We start from the raw sequence: 12032 nt of genomic DNA, 5'->3' as shown, positions 1-12032 counted from the left end.
CAATGAAGAGCATTAATAAGCAATTCCCAAGGCTAGTGATTTTAGCTAAATAATTATACATGAGAACCTTCAACGAAGGCTGCTAATAAACTAAACTCTGTCAAAATTTGCAGTTTTAGTCAGACTTGAAAGCCAAGATAAGCAACTCCTTTGTATAGTTATTACCTCTGACCAAAGCACAAGAATTCAGTCAGATAGATAACCTACCTAAAAACAGAATGAAAAGTGACGTCGCTCAGTCGTGCCCAACTCTTTGCGACCCCATGGATAGTTGCCTGCACCAAGCTCCTCCGTCCATGGGATTTTCAAGGCAAGAGTACTGGAGTGGGTTGCCATTTTCTTCTCCAGGGAATCTTCCCAACCCAGGGATCGAATCCAGGTCTCTCACATTGTAGCTAGACGCTTTACCGTCTGAGCCACCAGGGAAACAAAAATAGAATAGCTCATAAGTTTTCTAAACTGCTGTGGACAGCCCTTGATCTCTGACTATAAAACTTAGCCAACTTTGTCATACACTAATGTTAGTTTTATGTTACCAAAAACCTCTATAAATTAAGCATTATCTCTCAAATCTGGTTAGTTTTCTCATTCTGAATGCCTGAGCATGTAGGTCACAAATTGAAATACCAGTTGAAGAATACTCCTCTTTAAGCAGGTAGTATGGCAAGAAACTGACAAGAAAATTTAAACATTCAGAGCATAAGAAATACTTAAGAGCATTATGAACTTTGAGCTTAGCACACTTTCCTAAATTTTGGTATTTTTAACTACAAGAAAAGTAGACTGCTATAGCATTTTAGATGGTTTAAGCTAATTCAAAATTTTCCTGATTCCTGACATCAATACTATATTTATTTATATAGTTTTATTATAGTAACAAACAGTTGTTACAGTGGGATCTACAAACATATACAGAATTATTACATTTAAATTCATATAGAACAGGATTTACATTTTTAAGTTAACACTTTTGAAATCAGAAGATGAAATATAGCTTAAGTTTTACAACAAAGGAAAGAAAATATATGAGATATAAACAGAGATAATAGTAAAAATACAATCATCTGTTCTTGACACAAGACGTGGAAGCTGTCAGAAAGCTATATCTTCTTAATTTGACTGTCCAGATCATTAAAGTATGGATGATTCAGTGCCATTTTGCCAGAAATTCATTTGGCAGGATCATAGACTAACATTTTCGAGAGCAGATCCAAGCCATTTGCATCCAAGTTTTTGACGTGGAATGCTAAACTTCCTGGTTTCCACTTGGAAAATGTGTTTTCATAGTCTGTGAAGATTCCACTTCTGGCCACACTTCATTGTTGGAAGTGCCCAAAGCTCTGAAAGTTATTGATCAAATATCAACTGGAGTTGAGTAGCGAGCTGACCCCAGCAATACTTCCAGAGATCTTCACCAGAGTGTTACTACCTCATGGGTGTATCCTCTAATGGGTGTTCCAGAAACTCTGGCAAGACCGAAATCTGCTGGTTTAATTGTTCGATTATCATCCATCAATAGATTTTGAGGTCTTAAGTCTAGAACTCTTCTAGACTGACAAAACACTGTCCCTTGTAGGATTTGGTACAAATAACTCTGAACAAGTGAAGAATCCATGAACTGACCAGGAAGCATAGAATCCAAATATTCCTTGAGATCTATGGAAAGGAATGCAAAGATGAGATATAACTGGAATCCTGCATAAGCACCTCTTGAAGACTGACTGTATTTGGATGACGAGGTTCTCTTAGTAAGAGATATTTCCTGAACTGCAGTACTAGGAACCCCTTCCTCTTCCCTTTTCTAGTCTGATTTTCTTCGTGGCTACCCCTTGATTGGTAGTTTTCTGTCTGCCCTTATGCACAGCTCCATAGGTACCTTCTCCAATTTTCTCTGTTTTGGTATAGTCTTCCAAAGTTAATCTGTGGATATGTTCGATCCCGGCTTATTATCCTGCGTGGAAAGCATCAGCAGCTACCACATTGATGTTGCTCTCCCTTGATATGTGGTGGTTAAAACAGTGAGACTAGTTGAGATCACCCAGGAAGTGAGCTTAGGTAGAAAAGAGAGGACGAAACGCAAGGTTAACCTGAACATAGATTTACATGTAAGCATTAAAGAGATGTTTATGTTGTGGTTTTTGAACGTGAATAGTTTATTGTCTTAATGAATTTATTGTCTTTGGAATTCCAGTTTCAAAACACACACTTAATGGTTGTCTTATGTTCTGCCAGGGATAGTTGTTTGATTTTTCCAATGATTTTCTCAACTGAAAGCATCATGCAGGAATAAATGTTCTCAGCCAGTTTTAATTTAGTGGTTCTTTCCGAGGTTGGGGTTTTGACAATTAGAGAGTAGACAAGGCAACAAGCTATAGTTGCTGTACTAAGTGAGTTAGGTACTAAGGTTGAATTTCCCCTTAAAGTGTTCTATTACAAAGGAACTTGTCATGTTAGTTTCTGTTAGATCCACTTTTTAAAGTGAATTTGCAGCATGTCTAAATTCAAGCAAAATTATGATGTATGTAACATTTGTCTTAATTATCTCCTTTCATTGAAAGTTAAAGCTCTGATTTTAAATCAAAGCAGTGCTTCTTTTGTTGTTAATAAGATCATGCTCCTAGCCCTTCCGTCCTTCACACCCATCCTACTCCCACAGTCAAAGGCACTCAACCCTTTTAGCTGTTTTCTGCTCACCTTCATATTCTAAGTTAAGTTTCTCTATTTCTTGCTTTCGAAAATATTTAAACATCTATTGTTTTCCTCCTGTTGCAGGTAAAGGTTTAGTTCTGGTAGTTTAGTGTGTTGGTTGGGTATATGGTTCTAGAATCAAGATGCCTGGCTTCTAGTAATACTGTCTTTCTGCCACTTATTAACTGTTTGACCTTAGATGGGTTACTGAGCCCTCATATATCTCAATGACAGGGAAGCCTGGTGTGCTGCAGTCCGTGGGCTTGCAAAGAGTTGGACATAACTTAGCCACTGAACAACCACATGTATCTCACTGTCTTCATCTATGAAATGGGATACCAGTATTGTGTTCCTCATGTGTTGTGAGGATTAAACTAGCTTGTTGTTCAGTCACCCAGTCATGTCTGATTCTGCAAGGCCATGTCCTGCAGCACGCCAGGCTTCTCTATCCCTCACCATCTCCTGGAGCTTGCCCAAGTTCATGTCCATTGCATCAGTGATGCCATCCAGCCGTCTCATCCTCTGATGCCCTCTTCTCCTCTGCCCTCAATCTTTTCCAGCATCAGGGACTTTGCCAATGAATCGTCTGTTCACATCCAATGACCAAAATACCGGAGCTTCAGCTTCAGCATCAGTCCTTCCAGTGATTATTCAGGGTTGATCTCCCTTAAAACTGACTGGTTTGATCTTCTTGCTGTCCAAGGGACTTTCAGAAGTCTTCACCACCACAGTTTGAAGGCATAAATTCTTTGGTGTTCCTCCTCCTTTACTGTCCAGCTCTCTTAACCATATGTGACCAGTGGGCCTTGACTATACAGACCTTTGTCAGCAAGAGTAATGTCTCTGCTTTTCAGAGACATTCAGTTCAGTTCAGTTCAGTCGCTCAGTTGTGTCTGACTCCTTGTGACCCCATGAATCACAGCACGCCAGGCCTCCCTGTCTATCACCAACTCCCAGAGTTCACCCAAACTCATGTCCATCGAGTTGCTGATGCCATCCAGCCATCTCATCCTCTGTTGTCCCCTTCTCCTCCTGCCCCCAATCCCTCCCAGCATCAAAGTCTTTTCCAATGAGTCAACTCTTTGCATGAGGTAGCCAAAGTATTGGAATTTCAGCTTTAGCATCAGTCCTTCCAAAGAACACCCAGGACTGATCTCCTTTAGAGTGGACTGGTTGGATCTCCTTGCAGTCCAAGGGACTCTCAAGAGTCTTCACCAACACCACAGTTCAAAAGCATCAATTCTTTGGCACTCAGCTTTCTTCACAGTCCAACTCTTGCATCCATACATGACCACTGGAAAAACCATAGCCTTGACTAGACGGACCTTTGTTGGCAGAGTAATGTCTCTGCTTTTGAATATACTATCTAGGTTGCTCATAACTTTTCTTCCAAGGAGTAAGCGTCTTTTAATTTCATGGCTGCAGTTACCATCTGCAGTGATTTTGGAGACCCCCAAAATAAAGTCTGACACTGTTTCCACTGTTTCCCCATCTATTTCCCATGAAGTGATGAGACCAGATGCCATGATCTTCGTTTTCTGAATGTTGAGCTTTATGCCAGCTTTTTCGCTCTCCTCTTTCACTTTCATCAAGAGGCTTTTTAGTTCCTCTTTACTTTCTGCCATAAGGGTGGTGTCATCTACATATCTGAGATTATTGATATTGCTCCCAGCAATCTTGATTCCAGCTTGTGCTTATTCCAGCCCAGCAGGTTAAGTAAGCAGGGTGACAATATACAGCCTTGATGTACTCCTTTTCCTAATTGGAACCAGTCTGTTGTTCCATGTCTAGTTCGAACTGTTGCTTCCTGACTTGCATATAGGTTTCTCAAGAGGAAGGTCAGGTGGTCTGGTATTCCCATCTCTCTCAGAATTTTCTACAGTTTATTGTGATCCACAGTCAAAGGCTTTGGCATAGTCAATAAAGCAGTAGATGTTTTTCTGGAACTCTCTTGCTTTTTCAATGACCCAGAGGATATTGGCAATTTGATCTCTGGTTCCTGTGCCTTTTCTAAAACTAGCTTGAACATATGGAAGTTCGTGGTTCATGTATTGCTGAAGCCTGGCTTGGAGAATTTTGAGCACTGCTTTACTAGTGTGTGAGATGAGTGCAATTGTGCGGTAGTTTGAGCATTCTCTGGCATTGCCTTTCTTTGGGATTGGAATGAAAACTGACCTTTTCCAGTCCTGTGGCCGCTGTTGAGTTTTCCAAATTTGCTGGCATATTGAGTACAGCACTTTCACAGCATTAACTAGCCAATTATTAACTAGCTAATACATGTTAAATGACTATTAGTACATTTATTGAGTAAAACCAGTCCATAAATGGAGAAGGAAATGGCAACCCACTCCAGTATTCCTGCCTTGAGAATCCCATGGACAGAGGAACCTGGTGGGCTGTTGTCCATAGGGTTGCATAGAGTCGGACATGACTGAAGCAACTTAGCATGCATGCATACGTTGGAGAAGGAAATGGCAACCCACTCCAGTATTCTTGCCTGGAAAATCCCAGGGACAGAAGAGCCTGGTGGGCTGCCATCCATGGGGTCGCACAGAGTTGAACATGACTGAAGCGACTTAGCAGCAGCAGCATTCCATAAATAATTCAATGATTTAAATCATTATTGACAGTAATAAAATATTATTTCATCCTCCCCATGCGTTTGTCCACATCCCATTTTCCCTGTATAGTTGTATTTCGATTTTCGGAGTTTACGTTTTTAGATCAAGGCTTATTGGGCTTCCCTGATAGCTCAGTTGGTAAAGAATCTGCCTGCAATGCAGGAGACCCTGGTTTGACCCCTGGGTCAGGAAGATCCACTGGAGAAGGGATAGGCTACCCACTCCAGTATTCTTGGGCTTCCCTTGTGGCTCAGCTGGTAAAGAATCCTCCTGCAATGTGGGAAACTTGGGTTTGATCCCTGGGTCAGGAAGATCCCCTTGAGAAGGGAAAGACCACCCACTCCAGTAGTCTGGGCTAGAGAATTCCATGGACTTCCTAGTCCATGGGATTGCAAAGAGTCAGACACGACTGAGTGACTTTCACTTGGCACTAATGTTTGCAGTAAAGGCTTGTTATACAGTCACTGTGTTTAGAGCTTCACTTCTCTTTTCGGGCACCCACCTCAGTGCCTTGTTGGCCAGAGAGAATCCCTGCTGGCCTGGCATTCACAGTCTGCCTCGCCACCCCTTTTCCCTCAGCGTTGCCATAGGCCTCTTCTTACCGTATATCATTAGTTAAGGTTTTTTGCTTCCTTAGGAAATAGCCTTTTGTATTATTTAAGGTATTGGTATGTCAGGCAGATCATGACATAATGAGATAATGAGTTGAATAGGATGAGATAATGAGTTGAATAGGATGCAGGTTTCTTTCTCACTTGTCTGAGTCAGGTCTATCAGTGTGATTGCTACATCACAGTCTTGAGCAGCGATTCAGGAATCCAGGCTCCTATCTCATGGCTCTGGTGCCTTCTGTGTGTGCTTTTGGAGGTGGCGGGTTCATCTGCATCCAGCAGGGGGTGCGGAAGAGGGAAGGGGGAGGGAGGATTCTGCCTAGGAGGTGATTATGGGCTAGGCCTAGGAGCAGAGCACATCCCCTGGGATGCATACCCCTTGTCAATAATGCAGTCATGGCTACGTCTAACCTCAGAGAAAGCTGGGAAATGTTAATGAAGCAGTGAGCCCAAGAAGTACGGCGAGCCCCATTCTCCCACTTCTCAGTGAGTCCACCCTCATGTAATATGCCTACTTTTTCCTTGTCTTACGTGTTCTGTTTATGTTAATGACGATCATCTGCATAAATTCCCTGCAGATGTGGATGTGTAATTTAAAAATGTGACATCAGTGAGCGAATTTCAGGCTGAGTAGAATAGGATATTGAAATGGAGAGATACAGTGAGGGTATTTTGTTGTGTTTTGTTTTGGTGGGGAAGGGGTTCTGCATCGTCTGATTTTGTGATTCTTTTGTCTTTGCAAGTGAGTGTTAGTTGCTCAGTCTCAGTCCCGTCCAACTCTGAGAACCCAGGGACTGTAGCCCGTCAGGCTCCCCTGTCCATGGGGATTCTCCAGGCAAGAATACTGGAGTGGGTGGCCTTTCCCTTCTCCAGGGGATCTTCTTGACCCAGGGATCAATCCCAGGTCTCCTGCATTGGAGGCAGATTCTTTACTGTCTGAGCCACCAGGGAAGCCCAAGACTCTTCAATTTTGTTTCTTTTCCTCATCTCCACCAAACTGCCAAAGAACCTTCTCTCCTTTTGCCTTGTCCTTCTCCAGAAACTAAGTTACAGAGGCACCCACCCACCCATTTAAATCAGGCTTGTCCCTTCCGCTCACATGTACTTTGAGATTCCTTCCCTGTGCTCTATCTAAATCTAATGTTTTTTCTTTCTTTTTTTAAAGTGTTTTCAGATTAGGGTGGGCTTTTCTTTCTGACAATAGTTTTAGGTCACCTTTTCTTTCTTTCTTTTTTTAATCTTCTCCCTTCTGTCTTCTCAGCAGTTTTTCTTCGTCTTTTCTTTGTTTAAGGCAAAGGCTTTCAGTGGGATTGGAGTAGGTGAGAACGTGAGAGATTGTGCCCTAAGATCTGTTAAGTTTTGTCTGTTTTACTAACAGTTATTTTGAGATTTCTGTATTCTTTGTATTCAAGTTATTCTGAGGACATGGTTTTTATATAGATTTACTTTTTACTGCTAGTTTTTACAATTTGGAGAGGAAAATTTGGGAGGCATGGAGCTAGGCAACTTCCATTTTTTGCAGTTACAGGTGTCTATGGTCTTTGAGCAAAAATTTTAATATTAGTCAGACTTGTAAATATTCTTTTTTTCATTCTTTTCTTTCTTTCTCTCTCCTTTTTTCTCTTTAGCATTCTTTGGGACTTTGTGGGGACACAATATTTTTAAAAGTTTTAACTCTTAACCTTTTAAACTTTAGTCATAGTTATTAATCTGGATGAAATTAATTTTTTGGAAATTTTTAATATTTCCAAATATAAAAGTAAGAACCTAATTTCAGTTTTTCTTTACACAATTTACCAAGTATTTCAAATATTTCACACTGTTCCATTATCAACACTTATCTATTCCTTTTCTTCACTGATTATTAGAACTTTGTGATTCTTATCTATTAGGGCAAATTCTTTTTCTTTTTCAGTGGTGTCATGATTATTGGTGGGCCTTTGATTTGTTTTTTGTTTAAATTTTAGAATCAATCTGTCCAGTTTCTTAAAAAGCCCTTTTGAAATTTTAATGAGTTATGTTGAATCTTTGCATCCATATGGAGTTAATGTCTTTATTGTAATTGAAACCTTCTGTTCTTGAACATAGTGTATCTTTGCATTTGTTTAATGCCTTTCAATAAAGTTTTAAAATTTTCTCTATAAAAATTTTGCATAATTTTTGTTAGATTTGTGCTTAGAAATCTCATATTTTTATTGCTCTAAAGAACAGGGAATCTGATAATGTAAATGCAATTAACTTTTATATTGATTTTATATCCAGTCTTATTGCTAAACTGTTTAAATATTTCTACAGATATTTTTGGTGTTCTATATAAACATTTATTTCACCTGCAAATAATGATAGTTTTATTTACTCCTTTTCAGTTGTAATTTTTACTACTTTGGCAGCTTCTAAGGAAAAATAAAACTGTGTAAAGATTCTTTATTGTTCTCTTCCAAATGCTTTACTAAAAGAATGATCTTAAAAATAGTAACAAGTGTTGGTAGCCATGTGGAGAAATTGGAATCTTCATGTATTGCTGGTAAGAATATAAAATGGTGCAACCACTTTAGAAAACATTTTGAAAATTCTTCAAAAAGTTAAAAATATATAGTTAATTTTTTAAAATCATGGATTTGAGTTGTACGGGCTCAGTTACATGCAGATTTTTTCAATAAATATGCAGTCAACACCTCATCTATGGGTTCTGCGTGTGTACTTTCAGCCAGTTTCAGATGATGAGCCTAATGCTTGATCAATGGTTGTTTGGATCCGTGGATGCAGAATCATGGTCATAGTGGGCCCACTGTGGACGTTAGCATCCTTGGATTTGGTATTCACAGCAGGTCCTGAAATCAATGCCCTGTGGATACTAAGGAACAACTGTAGTTACTAGATGACCTGCCAATTCCACTCCCAGGTACATTCAAGAGAATTGAAAATACATGTTAATATAAAACTTGTACATAAATGTTCATAGCAGCATTTTTCATAATCATTAAAGCAATAGAAATGACCCCCAAATACACATCAGCCAATCAGTGGAGTGAGCAAAATTGGTATATCCATGCAATAGAATATTATTCACACACAAAAAGGAGTGAAACATGATGTAAGCCACAACATGGATACATCTTGAAAACATTCAGTTCAGTTCAGTTCAGTTCAGTCACTCAATCGTGTCCGACTCTTTGCGACCCCATGAATTGGAGCATGCCAGGCCTTCCTGTCCATCACCAACTCCCAGAGTTTACTCAAATTCATCTGCATCGGGTCAGTGATGCCATCCAGCCATCTCATCCTCTGTTGTCCCCTTCTCCTTCTGCCCCCACTCCCTCCCAGCATCAGGGTCTTTTCCAATGAGTCAACTCTTTGGAAACATTAGGCTAAGTGAATTGTGTAGGCTTTTTGTGTCTGGCTTCTTAGCCAGTAAGTTGGTATATGCATGTTATTAATATTATTTTAATGAAGGAGTAGGGACAGCTCTTGAAACTTGCAGACTCTTAACAGTGGGTTAGATGTGTTCTGTATATGTGAATGTGGAAGATATGTCCTGATAGTTTCTGTTGCTCATTGTTTTAGTGGGTTGACATTCAGCATTTTGAATGTATGAGAGCTACTAATGACTTGGCTCAACATGAATCTTCCACAATGTTTTAGTAATTCATTTAAATAATGGGATATTTATAAAGGAAACACTTGGCTGATCTCTGAATAAGGGAATGGCTCCAAGTATGGACAATTCTGAGCCCTAATTTTTGGATGTTGGCATATGAAGAGATCTGTGTTCAGTTTCCATGCAAATCCAGTAAAAATCATTCTTCACGTATTGTTAAATCATTACTCAAATACTAAAAATTATAATTGTTTATGGCTATTTCTTTGTTGTGACTAAATAGTATGTTGTAAATAATGTGCTTCTTTTCCTAGCATGTAATTTAGTCTGAATTTATCTTCTAAAAAAATCTAGAGTTGTGATATAATTCTCCTATTTATACTATTTTCATATTTTACGGCTCTTGGCTAGCTATCTTTCTCTTTCATATAGCTCAGTGACTTCTAGGCAGTGCTAATAAGAGATATTCTTGAGTTGAGGGGACCAGTAGATTTTTGAAGCTATTGTGTTAGAGTACATTTTAAGGTGTTCTTTTTTTTTCCCTGACTCAAGAATTTTTAATTAGATTGTGAATTTATAGAGCCTTGATGGTAACAAAGAATAGGGCTTTTGCTACTATAATTAAAATGACATTTTCATCTACAATTCAATGGAAGGTGGAAATCATGGAGCTGTATTTTCTTTGATTCATTCCCAGCTTTCTCGAACTTCTTAATGAGAGGTTATGTGCGCCCCGAGGGGAAAAGAGCCTTCCGCGTTGACTCATGCTTGCTGTTTTTAGTTTTATATTCCAAATTGAGGCTGCTGTAAGTTAATATCAATATTTAGTGAGTAAGGCAGCCCCTCAACAGTTGAAGGGGGAGATTGAAGTTCAGGACTTAAGGGGAAAGAATTTATTGTGAAGGCCACAGTATTATGAGAATCTGGAGTCACTGTTATAAAAATGGAGAGCACACTCAGAATGTAGACTGTGTGAGAGCCAGCCCTGTACCTCACCAGGTCCTTTCTGTCTGAAAGTACCACTGTCTCTCTTATCCTTTTATTTCTTTTTCTATAGGCTGAATTAGTTGTAAGCTGTTTTGCAGAATGACTTCTAGGTACCAACTTCATAGAGTTAAAGCCTCTTTCCGTTTTTCCTAAGCCCATATGCGTTATTCAGCTGTGTTACACACTCTTTAATAACTGACTCTCAAAAGGGAAAGAAAGTTCATTTATTCGAACCAGGACAGAAGAATCAGAATGTTTTTAACTGTCCAGCCTGTGGTCCAAGGGACAAGGTCTCAGCCTATTCCAGCTCAGGATCAATGCCTCACTGATTTGGAGCTGAGATGTTCAGGGTTCCTTTTTAATCCTTCAGAGAAGATGATTAGAGATGAATTCTTGATGCCATTCTGAAAATTGATATCATATATACCAACCATTACAGCCCTTTTCAGTGATAAGCGTCGGAACATTTTACGGAATGCTGCCCGCATTATCAATTTAGTCTTGGTTTCTCTCTCTTAAGATGTTTTTCCTTTCGAAGCAGAGTAGGGGAGAAGGGAGATTTTTGTTGTTGTTGTTCTTATGGGTCTATTTCATCCTAAGACTCAGATGAAAGAATGGGATATATTGGCTTAAATACTTCTATATTTATATGAGTTTCTATATAAAGAGATATATATGGCTGGGTTGTTTTGAACAATAAATTTAATTAAAGTCTGGGGTCGCACAGAGTCGGACACGACTGAAGTGACTTAGCAGCAGCAGCATGACCGTTTTCAAGAAGAGAGAAAATACCTACAGAGGACAGTTTTCTGTGCATCAACCGAAATAGGATTCATCTTTTCTACCGTTTAACCCCCAAAGTTAGATAACCACAAACAAACCTTTGAGAAATTTGTCCACAAAGTGAGAGGCATACAGATGTTGACTGTGGCTTACATTTGGAGATGATTTCTCTAAAGAATTCATAGTTTAACTCAGTGATTCTCTAATTACTGTAAAATGTGGGCATCTTTAAACATTGAAGTCTTGAATCCACTTACAACTTTTTCGGTGTGAAGGACTCAGCTTTGTATTTATTTTTGATTAACCAGTTATTTGAATACTAATTATTGAATAATTCATCCTGGCTAATTTGATAAACCTCTGTTATTATATACTAAACTTGTGTGTGTGTGTGTGTGTGTGTGTGTGTGTGTGTGTGTGTGAGTTTCTGTATTTAGATTGTTTTTTCTTTTCATTGATTTGTCTTCTCTAGAACCAGTGTAGATTGCCTTGGGTAATACGGACATTTTAACAATATTCTTCTGGTCCCTGAGCATAGTATATCTTTCCATTTGTGTCATTTTCAGCTGCATTCATCAGTATCATATAGTTTATAGTTTTCTGAGTAGAACTTTATGCCTCTTGGTTTGATTTATTGCCAGGTATTTTATTCTTTATAATGCAACTGTAAGTGAGGTTTGATTCTTAATTCCGCTTTCTGATAGTTGTCAGTGTACATGCATTATGTGCCCATAGATTTATAAT

General features: G+C 39.1%; 1 pseudogene; it reads right to left on the bottom strand.

Moving 5' to 3' along the window:
* Positions 1–1100: 1100 nt before the first annotated feature.
* LOC138090303 (cyclin-dependent kinase 1 pseudogene) lies at positions 1101–10664 on the bottom strand (annotated as a pseudogene).
* Positions 10665–12032: the final 1368 nt, after the last annotated feature.

Source organism: Capricornis sumatraensis, chromosome 14, assembly GCF_032405125.1.
Source record: "Capricornis sumatraensis isolate serow.1 chromosome 14, serow.2, whole genome shotgun sequence".
In the NCBI taxonomy this organism is placed as follows: Eukaryota; Metazoa; Chordata; class Mammalia; order Artiodactyla; family Bovidae; genus Capricornis; species Capricornis sumatraensis.
The sequence above is the reverse complement of the archived record's forward strand: the minus strand, read 5'-3'. Positions and strand labels throughout refer to the sequence as shown.